The 10,753-nt window shown below is 37.6% G+C and overlaps 1 pseudogene; it reads right to left on the bottom strand.

Moving 5' to 3' along the window:
* Positions 1-786: 786 nt before the first annotated feature.
* On the bottom strand, positions 787-2,263 carry LOC119525786 (annotated as a pseudogene).
* Positions 2,264-10,753: the final 8,490 nt, after the last annotated feature.

Raw genomic sequence — 10,753 nt, 5'->3', positions numbered from 1 at the left:
ATATCTCTTCTGTGAATACACAGCTTTAATAGAGGCTGGACAAATTAGTGTAAATGGTGGAGAGAAGATTATTTCTTACCCACTACCTTACCCACCATAAGTATAGCAGAGTTCTGGGTATACATAGTGCATCTCAAATATGTGAGTATCCCATGAATGTACTTAGAATGTACCAGACCAGTATGGGAAATCTGCATATCTTGGAAAGGGTTAAATTTCAGTAGAAATAACAATTCCCTTCTCATCACTGGTTTTGTTGTTAATAGTTCTGCCACCAATTATCTTCCTCTGGGTTTTCACTCTCAGACAGTCCAAGCACTAAGCATCCAAGCTGAGGTTGGAGAAAAAAGCCGTGAGAATCAAAGCTTGTCACATATATCCAATCCTTCATCAGGAAATACCCACCCTACTTCAACCAAGAGAAACATGTAGTTTACTCTAAAAGAAACAGGGGAAGACCCTCATCTCCTAAACTTATATATAAGAAGGCTATGGATTATGTTGCTAATAATAAAAATGTGACTACTGATATCTTATAAATAATAACATAAAAGTCATTGTGCTTCATGTGTTAATTATCCCATGGTGCTCAAATTCTTTCAATCTCTCCATGATTCAAAAATAAGTATCTCACTTGAATAGTTAGATTGCTTTGCCTGTACCCAGCATATAGAACCAATTACAGCTTCTTAATTCAGCTGTGAATGAACTCCCTTAGGCATTTGGTAGCCATGTAACCAGTAGTTCAAGACTAGGAATACCTGAAGTGGTTAAAAGTGTAGACTGTTATCTGGAGGTGTAAGTGTATGATTTGGAGGGAGAGTGCATCTGATTCTGGGCACTGGGAGGCACATTTAAGAAATCCCAAATCAAAATAGTGTCATCATGTGAGCTGCTGATGATTTGAAACTCATCAAAATGAAGCTGAAACACATGACCAGAATGTGCCACCAACATGCACAAACACAAAGTGCTTGCTGGTGTGCAGTGGTCAAGAGCAGCTTGCAAGTTCCAAACTTTAATTTTCCCATAATAGGCCCTGATGACAATCCTCTTGTTATCAAAGTGGATGCAGTGGACCAACTCTTCATGTCCCAATAGGACTCTTAAACAGGTGTCAATTTGATATCCCATACCCTAATGGCATTATCTGATGATCCACTAACAACTAGCTGATTCCTGTACAGGAGGAATGCCTCACTTGTGCCCATTCAGAACACAAACAAATTCACAGGTACTCATGCCTTACACTTTGATGGTTCTGTCACCAGAGGCATGTATGATGTACTTATCATCAAAGTCTACCATATTGACAGTAGTGCAATGGCCAACCAGGACACAGCATAAAGTGATATCAGTGGCAGAAGTGATGTCCCACATGGTGATGGAGTGGTCCTTGGAACAGGTCACTATGAGTTCATTGCTAAAGTGTAAGTGCAATACAGTCTCATTGTGGTGGATCAGTGTATTCAGAACTTCACCTGTGTTCACATCACAGACTCTTACCATAGAGACTGAAGAGCCAGTTACAGTGACATGTTCATCATACTGGTGACAAAGGAGAGAGCCTGTGTGTCCCATTAACACTTTCAAACATTCCAAGCTGGTTTTATCCCAAATCTTAATAGAATTATCTCATAGGTCACTGATAATTTTTTCATCACCATACTGCAAACAGTAGACACCTTTACTATTTTCAGAGTGACACTGAATCCTCTGCAAGTTGTGTCATCCACATCATCAGTTAGATTATATAGTCTCTATGTCCTGGATGATCTTTGGGTGTAATGACCTACAAAATGAATCGGGAGGGCTATCTGTGAGTCTATTTTTAAACAGGTACTGATCCCACCTTTTTTTCTGAGAGTCCCTTCCATAGAGGATCTGTGTGTAAAATTCATTCAATCACCTTCTTCCAAAGCATTCCTTCTGAGATCACTCTTTGCCATTCTTTACAAATCAGCTCTACTGCACAGAGACCTGGAATCCAGGTAGGAAAGAATGTTTTCTGCCTTGTGATCTAAGCCTTGCTCTGGTAAAGCAGTGATAAAGTTCTGCTGCAACATGGGATTCAGGTAAGAGTTAATATGTCCATGCTGATAGTGACACATTCAAGAAATAAAATGTTCCACAAATTCCACTTGATCTGATTCAGAGCACTGGTCAAAATGTTTAATACACAAGTCTTTTTTTCTTTTTGATAGTTTCCATCTGATGGTCTCTTTCTGGAGATGATCACAGATGATGTTCCTTTAATTATCTGGAAAATATTTTGTACTTCATATCCACCAATCCAGAATGAATGGGTGTTTTCCCTTTCAGACTAGTCTGAGAAAAAACAGCAGTGAAACATCTTCCAGAATTCTTTCTGTTTATGTTATCCAGCTTTCTTCAACTAAATGCCAAAAATACACTCTGGCAACATGAGATCAATTGTCTTGTCCTCATTCACTGAGTCAGGCTTCATGGTGGCCGCAGAAGCCCTGCCTCACCCTCCACACACAGCAGTGAATGGCGCTGGTGGAGGAGGTGACAGCAGAGGCAGGAGAGGCTTAAAGTGTTGTTTTAAATCAATGAGGGAAAAAATTGATAATCTGTAGTAGAAAAATGGGATAATGATATAAAGAAAGGATTAATAGAAGAAAAATTACAAACAGGAAATGGAAGAAGAAAAAAATTAGCTTTATTAATGAAATAAAAGCAAATTAGAATATTAAAAAGTAGGTATCTCTTACTCATACTGTATGTGAAATACATAGGTATTGTGCAAATTCTCAGATTTATGTATCTTTCATTTATGTTCTAGCATAGGTCCTCCAAGACCTATCCATGCACTTGCTGTAAATCATGTTGGTTCAACTCCATGGAGTTCTGGAAAGACCACTCTCTCAACCCCCTTGACACTAATTTTCAGAACTTTCCCTGGTGGATTTGGATATTGTGCAAGATTGAAACTGTTTTGAGCCCCAGAAGAGCCACAATCTTTAATCCAGTATTGGGTGAGATTTTTGACTGTTTTTTCCCCCTGGAGGTTTGACAACATCCATTCAGGTTAGATCTTAATTAGATCACAGAGTCCTTTAGATAGCTGAGATCCCACACAGACCCAGAAACTTTTGTTGTTGCTGATGCAAATAAATGTATATTTGAAGATGATGAAATGAGAGATGAAGCATGGAGTTTGTACCAAAGATGCTAAGAGAGCACTGCCAGATGCTTAGAGAGAAATACCCTGGAAGAGCAAGCAAGGATGAACAGGAGTTGAGAGAGAGAAACTACAAGAGAGAAGCCCAGAAACATTTTGGAGAAAGCTATTTTGAAACCAGAACCAAGGAGCAAAGGAAGTGCAGACTCCAGCCATATGTCTTTCCAGCTGACAGAGGTGTTCTGGACAACATCCATATTTCTTTGGTGAAGGTATCCTCTTCTTGATGCTTTCATTTGGACACTTTGGTGGCCTTAGAACTGTAAATTTGTAACTTAATGGATCCCATTTATAAAAGCCAATCCAGGGAGTCTTCTGGAAAATGGCAATTGGAGAAACAGGGCAAAAACATCTCCATGAAAAATACTAGATAAAAGACAGAAAGTGATCCAAAACACCAGTTTCAGTGATGCACCATCTGGACAAGGTCTTCTAAATCCACAGGGACCATGCACTTGGTAAAACTGGGACTCTGCATTCTGAAATAAGTGAGTGAGCCTGCTGGATAACCAGCAGCCATGCTGCAGTCTCAAAAAACTGTGGTTGGCATTTGGAGTTGAACTAGTTTTAAAAACCCAAAAGTAGCTGCAGATATGGCAGTAAGAACTGCACAGTGAAGTGTGGCATGAACTGCATTCCCACAACCCGTGGGCATGTATCAATATCTAGTGTGGGCAATAGCTTTACAGGCACCCACTACTAATTGTCTCAGAGCTAGGAAGGCAGAGGTTAGCAAAAAGGGGAAAATAAACACAACCCAAACAACCATTTGGCCAGCAAGCTGGGAGCACTCCTTTCCAGTGACATCACCACAGCCCAGAACTACACCAAACAACCTGCACAATGGGAAGTGTTTCAAGCAACACATGCACATGCCACAATATCTGGCATGGATGATAGGCTTTTTCACCCCTGCAGCTAATTGTCCCAGAGCTAGGAAGGCAGAGGTGTTCAAAAAGGAGTAATTTAACTTGCCACATACAGTCATCCTTTCAGCAGGCTGGGAAAACACCTACATGACCCTGTGGCCCAGGACTTCCCTTGGAAGATGGTGCTCACATGTGGTTAACACAATCTTCCCTCAGCAGAGGCCCTGGGAGGGCATGGCTTGGAAGAGGGGTCCACTCAGTAGTCCCAGGGATGATACACCAATACCAAGGACTTCTGGGTCAGTGGCAGAGACAAACTGTGGTGAGACTCAACTGAAGTCTTAGTCTCTTACAACAGCTTTAAATCTCAAGGAACACTTGGGAGGTTTGATTATTAAAACTGCCTTCCCTCTCTAACCACTCAGACACATGCTCCACATTCAGGGTGGGCAGCACCAAGTACACATGCAAACTTGGTGCACCAATTGGACTCCCATAAGATTCAGACTGCATTCACTACAAAGACAAATTTGGGGAAAACTGGCTTGAAGGGAATATGTGGCTCATGTATGCCACATGCTGGTTAGATAAAGAAAGGGTATGGCAACAAGCTGCAGATCTGACAAATTAGGGGTAAATGTTTGCATAAGTCTACATACCATAAAATAACCCTATCAAGTTAAGCAAATGCCAAGAGATCAAAAAACAACAGAAAACTTTAAAGAATGTGAAGCATATGATATGGATAACCCAAACCCAAACACCCAAATCAAAAGATCTGAAGAGACACAGTACTTGGAGCAATTAACAAAGAATGAAAGACAAACAATGAAAGCATAGCACAGGATATAAAGGACATGAAGAAGAACATAGAAGAGCATAAAGAAGAAATTACAAGAGTAAATTAAAAAATATATACAATCTTATGGAAATAAAAGAAACTGTTGACTAAAATAAAAAGATTCTGGATACTCACAGCACAAGACTAGAGGAAGCTGAACAGCAAATCAGTGACCTCAAAGAAGACAGAACAGAAAGTGAAATAACAAAAGAAAGAATGTGGAAAAAATTGAAAAAATTGAAATGGACCTAATGGATATGAAAGATAATATAAAATATCCAAATATAAGAGTCATTGGTTTTCCAGAAGGGGAAGAGAAGGGTAAATTTCTGGAAAGAGTATTCAAAGAAAGTTTGGGGGTAAATTTCCCAAATCTTCTAAAAGACATAAATACACAAACCATAAATGCCCAGCAAACTCCAAACAGAATAAATCCAAATAAAACCACTCCCAGATATATTCTGCCCAGATTGTTAATTACTGAAGACAAGGAGCAAGTTCTGAAAGTGGCAAGAGAAAAGCAATTCACCACTTACAAAGGAAACAGCATAAGACTAAGTAGTGACCACTCCGTGGGCACCATGGAGGTGAGAAGGAAGAGGCATGACATATTTAAAATTCTGAGAGAGAAAAATTGCCAACCCAAAATTCTTTACTCAGAAGAGCTCTCCTTCAAATTTGAGGGAGAGCTTAAACTTTTGACAAACAAACGAATGCTGAGGGAATTTGCTAACAAGAGACCTGCCATACTTGATATATTACTGACAGAGAAACAAAGAAAGGAGAGAGAGAGATGGATAAAGGTTCAGTATAAAGAGATTCATCATGGGTACATTAAGTGTGAGACAGAAAAATATATCTAAAAACATAAGCCAAAGGGAGGATGGCCAATTCAAGAAATGCCTTCACAGTAATAATGTTGAATGTAAATGGATTAAACTCCCCAGTTAAAATATATAGATTGGTAGAACTGATAAAAAATATGAAACATCAATATGTTGCATACAAGAGACTCATCCTGACATGGGGACACAAAGAGTTTGAAAGTAAAATGTTGGAAAAAAGAAACACATGAAAAAGTAGCTATTAGAGATATGCAAATTAAGACCACAATGAGATAACGTCTCACACACAATTAGAAGGGCTGCCATTAAACAAAGAGGTAACTACAGATGCTGGAGAGGATGTGGAGAAATTGGAATTCTTATGCATTGTATGTGGGACTGTATAATGGTTCTGCTATTCTGGAAAACAGTCTGGCTGTTCCTCAGAAAACTAGATATGGACTTACCCTTCAATCCAGCAATTGCACTTCTTAGTATATACTTGCAAGACCTGAAAGCAGTGATGTGAAGAGATACCTGCACACCAACGTTCATAGCAGCATTATTCACAATTGCCAAGAAATGGAAACAACCCAAATGTACTGCAACAGATGAGTTTATAAATAAAATGGTGTATATGCACATTTTGGAATACCCCACAACAGTAAGAAAGAACAATGTCATGAATCATATGACAACATGGATGAACTTTGAAGACATAATGCTGAGTGAAATAAGCCAGGCACAAAAACAGAAATATTATATGCTACCACTGTGAACATTGAGAAATATAAAACAAATGGTTTATAATGTAGAATGTAGGGGACCTAACAATAGACAGCAATTAGTAAAGGGGGAAAAATAACCTAATAAAAACAGATAAGTTATTTTGGGTAAATTTAACATTCTGGGAATGCCCAGGAACAACTAAGTTTTGTTAATTTCTGGTGGGTATGGTAGGAACAAGTTTATGGAAGGGTTGCTATGTTAGGTTATCTTTCTTATTCCTTTGCTTGGTTATAGTCTGTATATTTTCTTGGGGTAGAATAGAAATATGTTGGAAGTAAAGTAGTTATTTTAGGTTAGTTGTCTTTTTCTTATTCCTTTTTTGGCTTGTTTTGAACGTTTTTATAATGTATGTTTAAAAAATTTATGTTTAATAGTTATAAAGAGTTTAAGTAAGATTGGTGTCAGTTCTTTTTGGAAAGTTTGGTAGAATTCCCCTTTGAAGCCATCTGACCCTGGACATTTACTGGTGGCAAGCTATTTGATGAATGATTAGATATCTTTGCTTGTGAATGGTTGGTTGCACTGTTCTTTCTTCTCTGGTCAGTCTTGGTTGTTCACATGTTTCCAGGAAATTGTCCATTTCCTCTATGTTATCCAGTTTGTTGGCATACAGTTGTTCATAGTATCCTCATAATTTTTTTAACTTCTTCATCATCTGCAGTAATGTCAACTTTTTCATTAGTTATTTTGTTTATATGGGTCTTCTCTCTTTTTGATTTTGTCAGTCTAACTAGGGGCTTGTCAATCTTGTTGATCTTTTCAAAGAACACAAGTTTGGTGTTATTTATTCTCTGTTTTGTTTTTTGTTCTCTATGTCATTTATTTATGCTTAATCTTTTCCTTTTCTTCTACTGGTTTAGGATTGGTTTGCTGTTCATTTTCTAGGTTATTCAGTTGATCCATTAGTTCTTTGACTTTGGCTCTCTCTTCCATTTTAATGTAGGTGTTTAGTGCTATAAATTCCCCCCTCAGCACCACTTCTGCTCCATCTCATAAGTTTTGGAATGTTGTGTTCTCATTTTCATTCATCTCTACATATTTAGCTATTTCTCTTGCTATTTCTGCTTTAACCCACTGATTGTTTAGGAGCATGTTGTTTAACCTCTAGGTATTTTCAAATTTTCTAACTGTCTGAGGTTTATTGATTTCTAATTTTATTCTATTGTGGTCAGAGAATGTGCTTTGAATAACTTCAATGTTTCTTAATTTATTGAGGCTTGTTTTATGTCCCAGCATATGTTATTCTGGAGAAAGTTCTGTGAGCAATAGAGAAGAATGTGTATCCTGGTAATTTGGTATGTAATGTTCTATATATGTCTGTTAAATCCAATTTATTTATCAGATTGTTTAGGTTTTCAATTTCCTTATTGGTTTCTGTCTGGTTGATCTATCTATAGGAGAAAGTGATGTGTTGAAGTCTCCCACTATTATTGTGGAAACATAAATTGTTTCCTTTAGTTTTGCCAGAGTTTCTCATGTATTTTGCGGCACCTTGATTGGGTGCATAAACATTTATGTTTGTTATTTCTTCTTGTTGAATTGCCCCCTTTATTAGTATGTAGTGGCCTTCTTTGTCTCTCATAACATCCTTGCATTTAAAGTCTATTTTATCTGAGATTAATATTGCTATTCCTGCTTTCTTTTGGCTGTAAGTTGCACAAAATATTTTTTCCATCCTTTCACTTTGAATTTCTTTGTGTCCCTGTGTCTAAGATGAGTCTCTTGTATGCAACATATTGATGGTTCATTTTTCTTAATCCATTCTGCCAATCTATATCTTTTGATTGGGGAGTTTAATCCATCTGTATTCAATCTTATTACTGTGATGGCATTTCTTGAATCAGTCATCTTATCCTTTAGTTTATGTTTGTAAGATATATTTTTCCCTCTCTTAATTTCCTTCAATGTACTCATACTGAGTCTCTTTAGTACTGGAACTTTCTCCATCTCTCTATCTCTTTTCTTTGTTTCTCTGTTAGTAGGGCTCCCTTTATTATCTCAATTAGGGCAGATCTCTTATTAGCTAATTCTCTCAGCATTTGCTTCTCTGTGAAAAATTTAAGCTCCCTCTCAAATTTGAAGGAGTACTTTGCAGGTAAAAGAATTATTGGTTGGCAATTTTTCTCTGTCAGAATTTAAAATATATCATGCCATTGCCTTCTATCCTCCATGATGGCTGTTGAATAGTTTCTACTTAGTCTTATGCTGTTTTCTTTGTATTTGGTGAATTGTTTTTCTCTTGCTGCTTTCAGAAATTGCCCCTTGTCTTTCATATTTGACAGTGTGTTCAGAATTTATCTTGGAGTGTGTTGATTTGGATTTATTCTATTTGGACTTTGCTGAGCATTTGTGCTTTGGGTATTCATGGTGTTTAGAAAATTTGGGAAGTTTACCCCAATTTCTTTGAATACTATTCCTAGACCTTTACCCTTCTCTTCCACTTCTGGAACACCAATGAGTCATATTTGGATGTTTTATAATATCTATCATATCCCTGATGTTCATTTCAATTTTTTTTTAAGTTTTTCACCATTCTTTCTTTTGTTCTTTCATTTTCAATTCTGTCATCACTCCAGGTCACTGACTCGCTTTTCAGCTTCCTCTAGTCTTGTACTATGAGTACCCAGATTCTTTTTATTTTGTCAGCATGTTCTTTTATTTCCATAAGATCATCTATTTTTTAATTTGCTCTTGCAATTTCTTCATTATTCTCTTCTAGGGTCTTCTTCATGTTCTTCCTATCCTGTGCCATGCTCTCACAATTCATCTTTAGTTCTTTGATTAATTGCTCCAAGTACTCTGTCACCTCTGGTCTTTTGATTTGGGTGTTTGGGCTTAGGTTATCCATATCACCTGGTTTTAACATATACTTTAAAAATTTCCATTGTCTTTGGTCTCTTGGCATTTGCTTAACTTGATAGGGTTCTTTGAGGATATGTAGACTGATTGAAACACTTATGTCTCATTTGTCAGATCTACAGCTTCATGGAGTACACCTTAACCAGAATTTGGCATCCATGAGCCACCTATTCTGCTCAAGCCAATTCTCCCCCACTTTGTCTTTGTGGTGAGTGGGGGTGTGACTGTTGTGGGGTCCAATTTGTGCACCAAGCTTTCATGTGTGGTTGGTGTTGCCTATCCTGCATATGGGGCCTGTGTCTGAGCAGTTAGTGAGGGGGTATGGCTTAGTAATCAAATCTCCCATGCATTCCTGGAGATTTAAAGCTGTTGCAATAGTCATCCTTCAGGTTAGTCTCGCAACAGTTATTCTCTGCCACTGTGCCACAGGTCCTTGGCATTTGTGTATGGTCCCTTACTACCAACATGTTCCTACTTTACCCCAAGAAAATAACCTAATATAGCCACAATTCTGTGAACTTGTTCCTACCATACCCATCAGAAATTAACAGACCATAGTCATCCCTGGGTATTCCCAGAATGTTAAATTTACCCACAATAGCCTATCTGTTCTTATTGGGTTATCATTCCCCCTTCCTTAATTGCTCTATATTGCTAGTTTCCCTGCATTATACATTATAAACCGTTTGTTTTACATTTTTTAATGTTCACATTAGTGGTAACATAGAATATTTCTGTTTTTGTGCCTGTCTTATTTCACTCAGCAATATGTCTTCAAGGTTCATACATGTTATCATATGTTTCACAACATTGTTCCTTCTTACAGCTGCATAGTATTCCATCGTGTGTACATACCATATTTTACTTATCCATTCATATGTGAAAGGACATTTGGGTTGTTTCCATCTCTTGGCAATTGTGAATAATGCTGCTATGAACATTGGCATGCAGATATATGTTCATGTCACTGCTTTCAGATATTCTGGGTATATACCAAGAAGTGCAATCACTGGATTGAAGGGTAACTCTATATCTAGTATACTAAGGAATGGCCAGACTGACTTCCAGAGTGGCTGAAACATTATACAGTCCCACCAACAATGAATAAGAGTTCCAATTTCTCCACATCCTTTCCAGCATCTGTAATTTCCTGTTTCTTTAATGATAGACATTCTAATTGGTGTGAGACCTTATCTCATTGTGGTCTTAATTTGTATCTCTCTAACAGCTAATGAAGCTGAACATTTTTTCATGTGTTTCTTGGCCATTTGTATTTCCTCTTCAGAGAACTGTATTTTCATATCTTTTCCCATTTTAAATTTGGGCTGTCTGTACTATTGTCATTGAGTTGTAGGATTCCTTTTCC

Source organism: Choloepus didactylus (assembly GCF_015220235.1).
Source record: "Choloepus didactylus isolate mChoDid1 chromosome 26 unlocalized genomic scaffold, mChoDid1.pri SUPER_26_unloc2, whole genome shotgun sequence".
NCBI lineage: Eukaryota > Metazoa > Chordata > Mammalia > Pilosa > Megalonychidae > Choloepus > Choloepus didactylus.
The sequence above is the reverse complement of the archived record's forward strand: the minus strand, read 5'-3'. Positions and strand labels throughout refer to the sequence as shown.